Consider the following 16,679-nt stretch of genomic DNA (forward strand, 5'->3'; position numbering starts at 1 on the left):
TGTGTTAAATTGAGAGGAGTCGATGTGTTATGAAAGATACGACATTAAGGATTATAATAAATACCACTTTGATGTCATACAAGCAAACCACACACATCTGTATTTAAAAATGCATGTAATTTACAGTATCAATGTTTATGATCTTTTTTATCCAGAGTTACAAGGATGACATCCGGTGTAGCCAGGGTTGTCCTGAACAGAATCAGCCTATCTGTGTCGTATTGTGAAGAAAAATAGCCATGGAACATACATTTGAATGCACACATGACACCATTCTATGCGCACCAGAAATACAATCTGTTTGTGTGAAGTGCTGTTTGAAAGCCTCCCAGCTAGCACATTTGGTTGTGGGAATGCAGGTTTTTGGTTTCCCATTGGTTCTGGGAACAAGCCATCAGTTTCCTGACTGGTAAAACGTATTGTTTTTTAAACATTCTGAGAGCTGAAGTGAAAACTTCACCTGTTCTGGGAACGTTTTACTATGGTTCTCTAAAAGTTTTCCTGGGAGTTTTATTAATGCTCTGATAACAGATAGGTTATTTGAAGATAATTCAATAACATTCTGAGAACATGTTTCAAATAAGACTTTTAATAATACTGCTAGCTTAGTTTGGGTTGACTGTTTAACTCCAAGCACAGATAGGACACATGGAAATGAAATGCTTAGGCATAAAACATTTTCATTTTCTTCTGTTCTCTATTCATGGAATGAGTCCACTGTGCCACCAGGATAGAGCTAGCATGCTAAGTCATACAAAACTGTTAATGTGAGTCTATTCAAACACACCCATTTCAAAGGAAACAAGCACTCATTAGTTCAGTAGTAAAAACGTGCTTAACAAGTCATAGTCAGTTGCATGGACTCACTTTGTGCTCAATAATAGTGTTTAACATGATTTTTGAATGAGTACCTCATCTCTGTACCCCTCACATACAGATAATTGTAAGGTCCCACAATCAAACAGTGAATTCCAAACACAGATTCAACCACAAAGACCAGGGAGGTATTCCAATGCATTACAAAGAAGGGCACCTATTGGTAGATGGGTAAAAAAAAGCAGACATTGAATATCTTTTTTAGCATGGTGTAGTTATTAAATATACATTGGGTGGTGTATCAATACACCCAGTCACTACAAAGATACAGGCGTCTTTCCTAACTCAGTTGGCGGAGAGGAAGAAAACCGCTCAGGGATTTCAATATTAGGCCAGTGGTGACTTTAAAACAGCAACAGAGTTTAATGGCTGTGATAAGAGAAAACTGACGATGGGTCAACATTGTAGTTACGCCACAATACTAACCTAATTGACAGAGTGAAAAGAAGGAAGCCTGTACAGAATTAAAATATTCCAAAACATGCATCCTGTTTGCAATAAGGAACTAAAGTAATTCTGCAAAAAATGTTACAAAGCAATTCACTTTTTGTTCTGAATACAAAGTGTTATGTTTGGGTCAAATCCAATACAACACATTACTGAGTACCACTCTACATATTTTCGAGCATAGTGGTGACTGCATCATGTTATGGGCATGTTTGTAATCATTAAGGACTGAGGAGTTTTTGGGATAAAAAAAAAGAAACCAAATTTAGCTAAGCACGGGCTTTCCACCAGACACAGGAAGATGAATTTTATTTTCAGCAGGACAATAGCCTAAAATGCAAGGCCAAATCAGCACTGGATTTTCTTACCAAGGAGACAGTGAATGTTCCCGAGTGGCCGAGTTACAGCTTTGACTTAAATCTGCTAGAAAATCAATGACAAAACTTGAAAATGGTCTAGCAATGATCAACAACAAATTTGACAGAGCTTTAAGCATTTTGAAAAGAATAATAGGTAAATGATGTACAATCCAGGTGTGGAAAGCTCTTAGAGACTTAACCAGAGATACTCACAGCTTTAATCGCTGCCAAAGTTGCTTCTACAAAGTATTGACACAGGGGTGTGAATACTTATGTAAATGAGATATTTCTGTATTTCATTTTCAATTCATTTGCAATTATTTCTAAAAACATGGGGTACTCTGTGTAGATGGGTGAAGAAAAAACAAATGTAATACATTTTGAATTAAGACTAACACAACAAAATGTGGGGAAAAAAATCAAGTGGTATGAATACACAGGGATGGAATTGAAGGATTTTGGACACAGGCCATTTCTATCCATGGGCCTGCATGATGCAACACTGCATAAAGCAAGCTCGGTCCTGTTAGTTGTATTGTCTAATCACAGTTGTCTCTGTGTCTGTGTAAGGGAAACTCCCCTGTTATTCCAGTTTTAAAATATAATTCATATGAGAAAGGTTGCTGCAGTTTGACAGGGTTTTCATCCTCCCTACAGGGCCAGGAGTTTTCCAGGAGTTTAAATCTATGTGACCTGATTAGAAAAACTCGTCATAGCCCATATAAAATCATTCTGCAACTGATTAATCACCATGTCATACCCTACACTCAGAGATTGACTTTAAGGTCTGAAAGGCACTTTCCCATTGGCCAAATCAGCAGTATTTTATGGTTGCCGAAGATTATCGTCGCTTACCCGATAGTTGTTTACATGCAGAAATGCCATAACTTGTCGGTCCCTTAATTCAACAACAGGGAGGAAGCAGAACAATCTGTTTTTCTGGCCTACTACATCGGACACATACTCCAAACTTTTGCAGAGCGTGATTTCAATATTTCAACGTGCAGCTCACGTCTGACAGGGCGAATACACTAGAGACAGTATCACATGGTGAAACAATAGCTTCCCATTAATTTTCAATGAAAGTAAAGCGGTGCGAAACAGACTGGCCAGGGACCATTGGGAGATGCAAGCATGGGAGAGGGAGCTGAACAGGGCAGGACTAAAGTTGGGCAAAACTGATCATCAAGCAAATCTTTGGTGATATCGCTTGCGAGTAACCAATCGAACCTCACCAGAGCTTCCAACCCCTACTTGATTGGTTGACAATGGGTGTTGATACCTAACACTACTTAGCATGCTTGTTAGCACCCACATGAGGGCAAAGCTAGCATGGCTAGGTGAGTTACCGCTATATAGTGTATCTCAGCTGGAGTAACAGGATAAAGTGGCTCGCGCTCTGCTCGCCCTGACTAAACGTTACACTTCCAGTGTAGCAGGCAAAAAAATATATATATTTTGTGAAGCTCCTACTGAAATTACTTAGTTTGGTTGTATTGAGTTTAAAAAATTCAATGCCTAATGGGACAACCACACAGCAGGCTCAACTTGCCCGGCTGCCATAAATGTCATAAACTGTCCGTCTTTCACTTAATGGAGATGAACCAGAAATATCTGTTTTAGGCTACGCCTACTGGAATTTCATACAGTGTTGTTGCTTTCAGTTTAAAAAATAAAAAATAAAACTCTGGGACCTGTGGTGCCACCTCTTTGACCAATCAGATTCACGGAAATCACAGGTCACGTGGGTTGGGTGTGGCACACGTGTTGTAGCAGCCTACACCTTAAAACATTTTACAGTTGATGATCACGCCCCTTGGAAATCTAATTGGCATAATACAAAAATCTCCATCAAAATCTGTCTGTTCAAGCAAGAGATATCAGTTTTTTACATGGCGTGGTGGAAATTCAACACCAGGGACACCTGATGTTAATATTAAATGAATCACTCTTTATTATGATGTCTGGAGAGGTTCACAAACTAAGTCCAAGCTTGATGAAAACTCTGCCAAGGGTATTCCCTTTCAGTCCTTATATAATGCTACACAAACAAGTCATATAAGCAAGATTTACATTATTAATTATTAACATTGGCTCCTGCATGTGACTGAGTGATACCTCACAAGGCTTCTTCTCTCAAAGCTGAGACCTTGAAACTGAGATACTCTTTTTGGATCCCAGAGCAATGTTCTGGGCGTACTGCCAATTGGTCTGAGGAGGGGGTCACAGTCAACTGCACGAACCAAGATAGAGTGAGAGGAGATGCTGTGTACAATTCAAGGCTCTCTGCAGACAAAATGTTCCCTCACACTCCCTCCTTTAATCACTTCTGTGGTAACGATTGTAACATTTTAAAGTAATCATTAAATTATGGCTGAAACTATCAAATTAGGTTCTATTAAAATACTTTAGTAGTGATACAAACCTTATTAAAACATATAGGCCTATGGGCTAGGTTACTACATGAGGTGTGCGACTATGATTCAAAAAAGTTCCCCCCCAAAAAGGTATTGTTTCTTGCCTTAAACTGGGCATCATTCACAAGTGATAATATATAATTCACAAGTCACCCATCAGAATATTCTTGATTTGATCTTGTCTTGTACGTGTGAAATTTGTTTTGATTTAGACCATTATCATGCACCTGTCTCGAAACAGGGGCAGGGGAAATATGCATACATCTCTGCACTTAAATAGCAAATGGAGGACGCTTTTCCTGTGGTCCATTTTCATGTCAGCCAGTTAGGCTATACTCCCATTGTAAAGATAAGCAAAGTGCTTAATATTCGCTTGATATTAGGAAAGTTGAGAAATAAATATAGTAGGCCTAGCTTATAGAAACCTGATGGGAACCTCCTCTTTTTAATAGAGGCCATCACATGTTTTCACGCGCAATTGCATATCCTATAGAAATGTTGTGCAACATGAGCTCATGGGCTCTCATGAAGTGTTTGATTAGATTTTTGATTACACTTGCAGTGATGTCAGAGTGATTAGAGGGACAATGGAGTGCAGAGTACCAGGCAGTTAGCAAGTTTGGTAGGCTACTAATAACCATCAGCAGCATCAGTGCTTGGAGAAGCCTAATTACCGTGACTAAACAGTCACATGGAATTTGACTGTCTTCATGCCGGTTGGCGGTGATACAGTACTTGTACCATTGTACTTATTAGCATTCCTGTGCTAATGCAGGGGGCCACACTGCACCGCCGTAACTGGCGAGGCCCTATTTTCTCCTGGATCATCTGCAAGTTGGAAGAACTTGGTACGGCCCTCTCCAACGGGGGTCCTGACAACTCTTTCTCCTGAAGTCTTTGACCACCACGAAATCACCTGGGATCAAACAGTGCCCAGCTCCACCTGCCAGGTTCGGCAAAGACATCTTCACCCAGGGGAGAGTGTCTTAAGAACACTGTTAGGGTCACACAATACTCAACCATGTCTTCCTCCATTCCTTGCAGGGACAACCTGTTCTGGGGAAAGGTATATTAGTCATCCTCACGGGATGGTCAATCACCACATGGGATGCGGGGGATACTGAAATGCCGCGTCCAACATCGTTAGTCATGCAAATAAAACATTGCTTGCAGAAATATTCTGCAAACACAGTAAAACATTCTGTACACCAATATTATTTACAAGATCCACCATCCCTCCTTTTGACACATGGCCTTGACCGCTACCCCAGTGTCTACCAAAAACAGAATTATATTTTTATTAACTAAAATGTCAATAAGGAGGTTTTGGTTTGACAAGGTGGTCAATTTTAGCATTTGACAGGTTTCTTCTGGTTCTTCATCATTGTTTTCTTCATTAGTTTCTTGACTGTAATATTAATCTGAAGACAGTTATTTATCTAATTAACTAACTATGTTTAAATGTTTCCCAATTAAATTAATCATGTAACAATTAACTCATTAGGATCTGGGGCAGCACGAGAGCGGTTCTTTAAAGAGTTACCATCTCCAGAATTAAACTCTAAAAAAGGTCTTTACCTATCACATCTATAAACAGTCAACTTATTCATCATAACCTCGTATCATAATTCTGAACAGTTGTAACCTCCTTGCATCTACATAAACCCGAGCCTTCCTTATGATTCAGTACTTCACAAACTGGTTTAATTATTTGTTTACTAGCTAATTAAATGGGCACACAGAATAAACATGCACACTCTGCACCGGTTATTGACTGGAGACTTAATGCGCTGAATACAGGTCCCTAGCGGAATGACAACAACATGGATGCTTGTTAAAGAAGAGATGGAGTGGGAGAGAGAGGGACAGAGACACTTAACATTGCCACATTCAGAAACTACTCTCACCTACAGTAACCATATACTTTGCACTTGAACCGCGCCCGCTTTGAGCAAGAAATCATGAATGTATTGACGTGAAATGCCTGGGTTCGCCGGGGATCTCTCGGTGAACGGGGCAGCATTGGATAGGGGGTTGTGCCCTGATTGTCTGAAATGGTTCCAACAACTCTTCTCCTGTTGTCCTTCTTCGTAGTTGTCCGGTGACTTGTCGTGGAGTCCTGAATAGAACTACAAATTGATTTTCCTTCCATTCGCTCTTGAAGATGCTTCTTTGAAGAAAGGCTAGCCAGCCGTATCAATGGTTCCCCAGTGGGGTGATGAGAGTTGCGTACTACGATGGTTTGAGCAGAGTAACAGGATGGTTCTACTTAAATGTGCTTTCGTAGATACTTAGGACAGCTAATCAGCCGTACCAGTGATTGTTCAGGAGGTGAGTTTATCGTCGCCACCTCGTGTTGAGAATCAAAGTTCAAACCATTTTAAACACGCAGTTGCAGCTTCACGCTTTTCTGGTCTCCTGTGTTAATTCGTAACCCATCATTTATACCTTTTGCTTGAAAAGGGGCGGTTCCGGCAGGCTGGCACGCTCCCTGACCTCACTTCGGGGCGGTGATTACTCACTGTGCAAAGTTATGGAAAACATTTATATCTTATATAACTTCTCAAATCACATCCCTCTCTTAATAAAAACACTTCCATCATTTTTCATATTACATGCACCACCCATAGTATGAAAACTTCATCTTTGTAGTGTGTATACTTTCTAAGTTACATTATTTCCTTTATAACATTTTTTATGACATCACAAAATAACAAATTTACATTAGTGTTCTATAGATTGCCTCTGACCATTCCCCAAGTTCTATGTTAGAAATATTGTTCCAGTATTCCCTTTTGAACGTGTTAGAGTTTCAGCGGGGAAAAGGGTATGTTGGAACAAAGCATGAATTTGGAGAGCACAGGCCTTCTCCCTTGATTTACAACAGGACGTGAGTTGTTAATCCCTACTAGTTCTTTCCTTCCCCCTCTATGGGTGAGAGGGGGTCTGATTGAAGTTATTCATCGCAAACCTGATCTGACCTATTTGGATTCTCATGGTCAGTCATGACAGTCCCCCTCTGGTGGTTTCAATCATGGAAGGATTCTACAAGTTGCAACCCACCACAAGAATGGTTGTGGATTGTCGATCCGGACCCGTCATCCAGTTGTCCAGGCTGGTGGATCTAGGTAGTAACTTAGGCAGACGTTATCAACACACAGCACTCATGCATTACATTTCTTCCCCAAATGAGCGGCGTTGTGGCACTAACTGGTGGTCTTATGGGGAACTTGTTTAGGGCAGTATTACTTTAAGTGTAAAAAAACTATATTCAAGAAAGAATATTAAAAAAAAATAAAAAGATACACGATAATAAGTTTACAACACCTTAATCATCTACTTTGCACTTCTCTCTATACGTCTCTGCTTGTGGTTAAATGACTATCGTGACATAGCCCATTGTCATGTTTAGGGCAGCACTACTTGAAGGTGTGTGGCTTAAGGCATTCTCTAAAATAGCAACCGGAATGACAAGGCTTACATTGGTGACACTACACGGCCGACCTAGCAAACTCTGAGGAAGAGGCTGGGGATGCCGTGGATAGAATTGAAGACCACAGACTCTAGGCCAGGTGTGACTGAAATGGCTTTATCATGGTTGTGGTAGCTGAGGTGAATATGTTGTGCACCATTGAGAGGGGCGCTAGATATGAGGGGATGCTATTCATTGCCAAGTGTTCCATAGAAGAGCCAACTTCACAGAGAAAATCCTCCAATAACAATCGAACATGGTTCATGACCTCTATGAGCTTTCCTACCGACAAGAGGGTTATGTTCAGGAGAGTAGCGTGTGTGTTTACCGCCAGAATAAATGTCCTGGTGAGACCTTCCCACATGCTGCAACCTGAGTGCCTGTGATTTCATCTGTTGCTGGTTAAGTGGCGTCTCTTCAGTAATATCCTTAATATTTCTTTTGACTATGGCTGGACTGACTGCGTTGACTGCAGTGGTACCTAGAGCAAATAGTGACTCTATGGCTGCACCTATTGAGAGTAGCGCCCCAACTAATAGTTTTTCTCGCCTGGGCTCTGCTAGTTCTGACTGGGTTACTGTGAACTGGGTTACTGAGTCCGGCCAACATGTGGGCAGTGTTTAGCTGGGCGTGCTTAACTGCCTGGGTGGTTCAATCAGCCACGGCCCAAGTCAAATGTGTTAGTCACTGTGAGGTGATACTTGTTGCCGCTTGCCGACCTGGCAACTGGGCTGACCCAGTCAATCTGGATGCGCTGCAAGGGTGCTCTGTGAAGTGGCTAGAAGAGTTGAAACTGACAACAAACTAGACACACCCTCACGTATTGTACCATGTGAGGCCATTGGGCCACCTGTCGCAATGCTTCGCATGTGGCCTTGACCTCGCCCTATGGCCTCCGTATGGCTCATCATGGACATGAGCTATCATTATCCCCCTCTGTTTTGGGAACCACCCACCTTTGTGTGGCGTAGGTTTCCAAAACATATACCAGCAGGTCATTTACAAGAGAGAGGTGCTGTTTAGTGGCGTACAAAGAACGCAAGTCGTGTGATCGTTGCCAAGATTGTCACGACCAGGTGATTTGGAGTGTCCCTTGACTTTCTTCCAATACACCTGTATGTCGTGTTTGGTTATTAGGTCGTCACAAGCTAGAATGTGCTCTTTGTTCTTTACTTCTTTGCCACTTGAAGTAGTCATGTGCTTTTGTTCCAGTATTGTTTTTGAATGTGTTGAGTTTCAGAGGGAAAAAGGGTCTGTTGAGACAAAACTCCCTCGATTTACAACAGGACGTGAGTTGTTAATCCCTACTAGTTCTTTCCTTTCCCCTCTATGGGTGAGAGGGGGTCTGATTGCAGTTAGTCATTGCAAACCTGATCTGACCTATTTGGATTCTCATGGTCAGTCATGACATTGTTTGGCAGCCCCCCTCATCCACCTCCTCCAAATGGGTCGTCCACCTGTATGCCAACAGGCGGGGACGGCCACTCTCCTTGGCCTTTCCTGCTCCAGGAGTGTCTTGTGAAATGCCCAAACTTCCCACAGTTGTAGCATCTCCAGTCTCTTCCTCCGTCAGGGCCCCTCGGCCTTTACCTCTTCGGTTTCCACGGCTGCCACCATTTTCTCAATGACCTCTTTCTCTTCCAGAGTAGTACATCAGCTGTGCCTTCTTCAGTGTCTTTCCATCCTTAGTTTCATTTTCCTTCAACTGTCTATAGATCTTGTCTCAGTCCTGTCACACTCAAGTTTTTCTGTGCTCAGTGTCCCGTCAGAATGGAAATCTCCATCTGTCCAGTCCTCTGTTAGGTCCAGTACCCCCCTACCAACTTTTTTTGCCATTACACTACACAGCCCTTTTGAATCCCAGCACAGATCCGCCAACCTACTCTTACTATTTCCCTTTCCCATACTTAAAGCCTTTGTTGAACTTTTTTTTTTTTTTTTCAACGTCCATCTTAACACGTCATCCCATACTCACATAAATAGTACACTGGGTATAAACCCCTGTTCAGTCAATCACACAATACTCACATCCACTTAGTATTATTCCCAAACACACTCAGTAATCTGACTTATTACTCCTTTTGCATCTTCAATGGTTCTCTTGTTGTTACCTCCTATCCTTATATACACGCATCTGCAACTGTTCTCTTGCCACTACTTCCTATACATATAAAATAACACCTCGTGCTCAATGACACCTTGAGCTATTATCAGTGCTTCTCAGACCATGTGACACTTGGCATAAATGCCTACAGACAATTGTCAGTGGGACTTTTCTTGCCTTCACTCTAGCCTTCTAAGACTAGCTATAGCCTTCTTAAGACCTTTTTGTTTGATTGATTTTATTCATTTTTTATACAAATTCATTTAAATTGAATTGTCACACGGAATGCACCACAGTGTTACCACACAGACCTTCCCTGACGCCAAGATCGCGGAGGAAATTGAAGAGACACCTGAAGTCAATTTTAAATGAATCATTCTTTATTATCACAGCCAGAGAGGTTCACAAACTCAATCCAAGCTTGATGAAAACTAAGGCATTCCCTTTCAGTCCTTATATAATGCTACACAAACAAGTCATAAGCATGATTGACATTATTCATTATCACTTATTAACATTGGTTCCTGCATGTGACTGACTGATACCGCTTCTTCTCTCAAAGCTAGGACCTTGAAACCAAGATACTGCTTTTTGTTCCCAGAGCAATGTTCTGGGCGTACTGACAATTGGTCTGAGGAAGATGTCACAGTCACCTGCATGAACCGAGAGAGTGAGAGGAGATGCTGTGTACAATTCAAGGCTCTCTTCAGACAATAAAACTTTCCCACACAATGGGCTGCGTCTTAAAAGATTAATCGTATCTTATACTTTTTGTATACAGTATTCATGGCCTTAGTTAATCATTCCATGTTTATTGAATATACTTTCACCGCATCCGCCAATGGCAGCCTTCCGCATCTGTGGTGGAAGGTGGCTGAGCAACAGCAGCGTTTGTCGGACCATGAGACATCCCGAAAATCAGTCTTCTCACAAAAATATAAATAGTGTATGACCCCTCTATGGAAAGGTAAGACTCTCATGAACATGTCAGTTTCTTAATGAAACAACAAGGAGGAGGTAGAAAAATATGTTTTACTGGCCTGCTGCATCGGACAGGTACAGTAGTCCTTACATGACAAGAACAAACCCTGAACTTTCATATACATGCATAACTAACCAAATTATGAAAGATAAGCATTGTTATTTTAACTATGAAAAGTGAGTGTGGAATAGTTGAACAAAAATAACAAACCACAATTATGACAAACCACCTGGTACTGACAACTTGGATGGAAAATTACTGAGGATGGTAGAGGACTATATTGTCACTCCTATTTGCCATTTCTTCAATCTTAGCTTGCAGGAAAGAGTGTGCCCTCAGACCTGTAGAGAAGCCAAAGTTATTCCGCTACGAAAGAATACCGAAGCACCCTTTACTTGTTCAAACAGCCAACCAATCAATGTGCTACAGACACCTAGTAAACTTTTGGATTCAATTGTGTTTGTCCAGATACAATGCTATTTCACATTAAACAAATTAACACCTGACTTTCAGCATGCTTATAGAGAAGGGCACTGAAACAATTGAATGATGATTGGCTGAAATAAATTGATAATAAGAAGATTGTGGGAGCTGTTTTGGTTGACCAGTGCAGCTTATGACATTATCAGTCTGCTGCTGTAAAAAACATGTGTTGTGCCTTTACATTATCTGCCATATCGTGGATTGAGAGTTACTGTCACGTCCTGACCAGTAAAGGGGTCATTTTGTTATTGTAGTTGGTCAGGATGTGGCAGGGGTGTGTTTGTTTTGTTGGGTTTTTTGGGTTAGTTCTATGTTATGTATTTCTATGTTTGATTTTCTAGTATTTCTATGGTATTGATCTCTAATTGGAGGCAGCTGTATCTCGTTGCCTCTGATTAGAGGCCATATTTAAGTAGGGGTTTTGGTCTTCTGTTTTGTGGGTGGTTGTTTCTATGTATCGCCTTACAGGACTGTTTTCGTCGTCGTCGTCGTTTGTTATTTTTGTTAAGTGTTCATGTTTATTAAAATAAAAGATGAGCACTGCACCCGCTGCGTTTTGGTCCCATCATTACGACAGTTACCTATCTAATAGAACACATGCTGTTCTTTAATGGATGCCTCTAACATAACCAGGTAGAACTAAACCTCATCTAAAACCCTAAACCTTATCTAAATCTTGTAATGAATAATGTGGCAATTGAGCAACTAAACTGCTTGATGTAACCATAGATTGAAATCTGAAATGGTCAAAACATATTGATGCAACAGTAGCTAGATGGGGAGAGGTCTGACCTTGATTTCACATCAACAAAACAAGTCCTACAGGCCCTAGTTTTATCACACTTGGACTACTGTCTAGTGATATGCACAAGTACCACAAAGAAGGACATAGGCAAATTACAGTTGGCCCAGAACGGTGCAGTATGGCTGGCCCTTAAATGTACACAGAGGGCTAATATCAATAACGTGCATGTCAATCTCTTCTGGCTCAAAGTAGCGGAGTGATTGACTGCATCACAACTTGTCTTTGTGAGAGGTATTGACGTGCTGTGAGGACACAGACTATAGTATTGTACATTCTATATTGTAAATGTGTAATATTAGAGTAATAACGTAGTAATTTATTGCATGATGTACTCGTTTATTTATGACGTAGGGTGTTTTGTGATGCAATTGTTTTGTTCCTGTTTGGACCCCAGGAAGAGGAGCCTCTAAATACCCAAAATACTAAATACTTTTGCCAAGTGTGAGCAACACCTATTCATTTAAAGTCAAATCAAATGTTATTCGTCACATGAGCTGAGTACAACGGGGATCAACTTTACCTTGAAATGCTTACTTACGAGCCCTTCAACAAAACAGGGTAAAACAATTATAAAAATAGTAACACAAGAGGAATAAAATACACAAGAATGGAGCTATATACAGGGAGTACCAGATCAATGTGGAGCTATATACAGGGAGTACCAGATCAATGTGGAGCTATATACAGGGAGTACCAGATCAATGTGGAACTATATACAGGGAGTACCCGTACCAGATCAATGTGCAGAGGTACGAGGTATTTATGTACATACATGAAGACAGGGTAATGTGACTAGGCATCAGGATAGATAATAATAAGAGTATAATAAATAGCAGAGTAGCAGCAGCATATGATTAGTGTGAAAGTTTTGTGCGTGTAGTGTATGTCAGTATGTGTGGGTTTTGTGTGAGAGTGTACATTCAGTGTGTATATACTGTAGAGTCATGTGGGTGTGCATATAGTCTACTAAATAGTAAATTAATTGGTGACCTGGACTACATGCATTGCCCCTACCATGCAAGTTTACATTTTCTTTATTATTATTTTTTTTTTTTATGTACATTTTTTATTTTTTTAATTGCATGGTAGGGGAAATGCATGTAGTCCAGGTCACCAATTAATTTACTATTTAGTAGTCTTATGCCTATTAATCAGTTTTATGAGTTGGGTGTAGAAGCTGTCTCAGAGCCTGTTGGTCCAAGAGCTGATGAAGGGACTTTAAGGGTTACAGGGTTAGAATGACCCAAGTGTTTTTTTCTACACAAAACCACAAAAACCACAAAATTGTAAGGAATTCCAGTAGGCAAAGCCTAAAACGGATCTTTCTGGTTCATACCCATTTTTAAGTGAAAGATGGACAATTTATGGCATTTATGGCAGCTAGGCAAGTTGAGCCTGCCCTGTTGTTGTCCCATTAGGCAGGGAGGTTTTAACAGAAAACAACCAAACTGCAAAGAATTCCAGTAGGGGCGTCGCAAAATAAGTTTGCTTATTGACTTCTAATCCCTTTTTAAAAAAGTGTGTTTGAGCTACACACTTCTAGGTTGTAACGTTGGATTAGTCCATGTCTACTGCATCCGTTGGTACCAGCCATTAGTTTGTAATTAACGGGGGCTGAGGTAGAGGGAGGTTTGAGAGAAGGGCAGATCGAAGGGGCCAAGTGCAGGGTCATTTACAAAAACGTCTGTAGAGTCCGAATGGGTTGAGGTACTATTAAATGCCATTTATGAAAAGCTGACACGCACATCTAATATTTTGCTCTATGACGCTGACAAGCTACACAAGTGTCATTAGAAGGTAAGGGTTCTTCTACATTGAAGACCATAGGAAATCCAAGGACAGTGTCTTTAGTACTGTAATATGCGTACAGAGTAGCTGTCAAACACCAAACAGTTGTCACTGACTAGTTGCATATTCATTTCCCAGTGAGCAAACAATTTCTGTACTTACAGCATTCCTATAAATTTCTTTTAAAATCAGGTTTTTGCTCTGGCAGACCAATTATTTTTCTAATTTGTCAATAAGGGCTGGACATGCAGATAAATGTAAAGCTGATTTTTGCTGGGGTCTAAGGACTGATAGGGTTAACCAGTGCTGGCAATTGAACTTGGGTAACGTAGTGAGAACCGCACCTGTGAAGAGATACTCCTTGTTGAGTTCCAGAGTGACACCACACAAGCTTGAGGGTGCAGTGAAGATGGCGTGGATAACTTGGTCAGGACCTTTGAACATCTAGCCAATCACAAGGAGAGAAAGAAGGATCTGTCACATACAGTTTGGAACCTCACGGCCTGCAGCTCAGGCACTGTCAGTCTTTCCTAATTTCCCCCCTATACCCCATCCCCTCAGCCCTAACCCTTTGATGTTTGCAAGCAATCAGGTTGTATTTTACCAGGGTCTCTTTTACAGATGAGCCCTGAATTACAAAAACATAGATCAAAACACAAGCAGAAAAAAATAAAGTGTATCATAAAACCCATTAGGTATTTCAAAATCAGCTTTCTGAATTAACCTATAGATGCACCAAACAAAATATTTGAATATTTTGAAGTGTTCCACAAATCTGGTGCAATAAAAAAAACAAAATACTGAAAGCTGGTTTACTTAACTCCATAAGGGATTTTTGTCATTACATTCTGGTAGAGAATGTAATGATGGCTTTAATGAAGTGGCAGCTGAGCTCAGAGGATGTCACCATAGTCTAGGACAAAAAATGAACGTCGACTGAAAAAAAAAAAACTACTTAATGAGAGGCATGTCTATAGAAGTTAATTCAACACGCCTGGTTTAACTATGCTGCCCCGCCTGGTCTGCAGATGTTCAGGTGCTAGTAGGAAGACCGAGGCACATGAGCGTCCCATCAGCTGTAATCAGAGAGGAATGTGCTTGGCCTGCTGAGGCGCCTTCACAGGCACACAGACCTTATGACACATGCTCCTCCTCCCGAGCCCTCCACCCACCTGTCTGTGTAGAAGGTGCTGACAGCGACAACCTCTTTTCACTTCAGTCTGATTCAGAAGATATACAAATGATTCACCCTTGCCAAACAGACAAACTACTCCTGTAATGTTGTTAAGTTCCCTCTATTCCACTGCTGTCTATCATCATCATTAGGACCAGTACACCACATAGTAGTACTTGGTGCTTTTATCACTGGAATTACAGTTTGTTTTGCAGACATCCTGATCTAAATAAACTACAGTAGAATGGGCTTTTACTAACAGCTGTACCAGCTAAAGGACATTACACTCCAAAAACATTTGGCAAATGTTTCAGACCTCAAGATGGCGCCACAGCCCACAGTTGTGCAGAGCATATGCATTCCCTTAATGCAAGTACAATTCGGGTAGAGAACATTCCTTTTAAGGAGCACATTAATTTAACAGTCCAAGAAAAGTGATAGTTGCCAAATCTTAATTTAATCATCCTGTTGCAGGAACTGCAAACTTGTAGTGTATTCAAGGTTTAAAAAGCCAACTAAGGTTATTCATTTCCACTTTAAATGCCAGACTTGATTTGCCCCAATGAAAATTATATCAACCCCTACCAAAAAGAAAATCCATTCATTATAATCCACATAACAATTCACGTTGCTGCAGGATTATGTTCCTGATGTGTGAAACTGGCTCAAATTAAGATACGGCATCTGTAGCCTACCACTATTTGATTTAAATAAATAGTCTACACTACAACTGAGTGCCTTGGGTTAAATGTAGAAAGATAATGTATTAACTTAATTGTATATATATATATACAATTTAGCAATTCAACTGTAGGCATAATGTGTAGGCCTAGAGGCAAATAACACTTGGTGTAGCAGGGCTCTCAGCCAGGGCTACAGCCAGGGCTCTCAAATTCGTGACAAAAAATGTGAAAATATTCCATTACCGTACTTAGAAGCATGTCAAACGCTGTTTAAAATCAATTTCTATGCTATTTTTCTCATAAAATAGCAATAATATTCCAACCGGGCAACGTTGTATTCATTCAAAGACTGAAAGAAAAGAATTGAGAAGTCTCGTGAACGCGCATCTCCAGTCTCACTGTCCGCAGGCTGACCACTTACAAACTCTGCTCCTATACTTTGCCCAGAGACAGCAGACACCCCATTCCACTTTCTGGCGGCTTTAGAGAGCCAATGGAAGCCTTAGAAAGTGTCACGTTATAGCACAGATGCTGTAATTTCGATAGAGATGCAACAGAAGGACAACAAATTGTCAGACAGGGCACTTCCTGCATGGAATCTTCTCAGGTTTTGGCCTGCCATATGAGTTCTGTTATACTCACAGACACCATTCAAACAGTTTTAGAAACTTTAGAGTGTTTTCTATCCAAATCTACTAATTATATACATATTTTAGTTTCTGGGCAGGAGTAGTAACCAGATTAAATCGTGTACGTTTTTTATCCGGCCGTGAAAATACTGCCCCCTATTCCAAAGAAGTTAAACAAAATATTTTTTGGTAGAATATCCATTCCAACATTTGGAAATGGACTTATTGAGCTATTCCGAATTGAGGAGGAAGAAGGGGTGTTTAACAATAATAGATAAGTATAGCAAATGGGTAGAAGCGTTCCCAACTTACTTGGTGGACATGATTATGGTAGCTAAAATATTAGGTCAAGATATTATCCCTAGAGTTGGTTTACTAGGATCTCTCTTTTTAAATGATGGATGACATTTTAGCTAATCGGGTTGAACAAATAGAATGCCAGAGTTAGAGATACCAGAAC

The sequence above is a fragment of the Salmo salar genome, chromosome 03, assembly GCF_965601325.2.
Source record: "Salmo salar chromosome 03, fSalSal1, whole genome shotgun sequence".
NCBI lineage: Eukaryota > Metazoa > Chordata > Actinopteri > Salmoniformes > Salmonidae > Salmo > Salmo salar.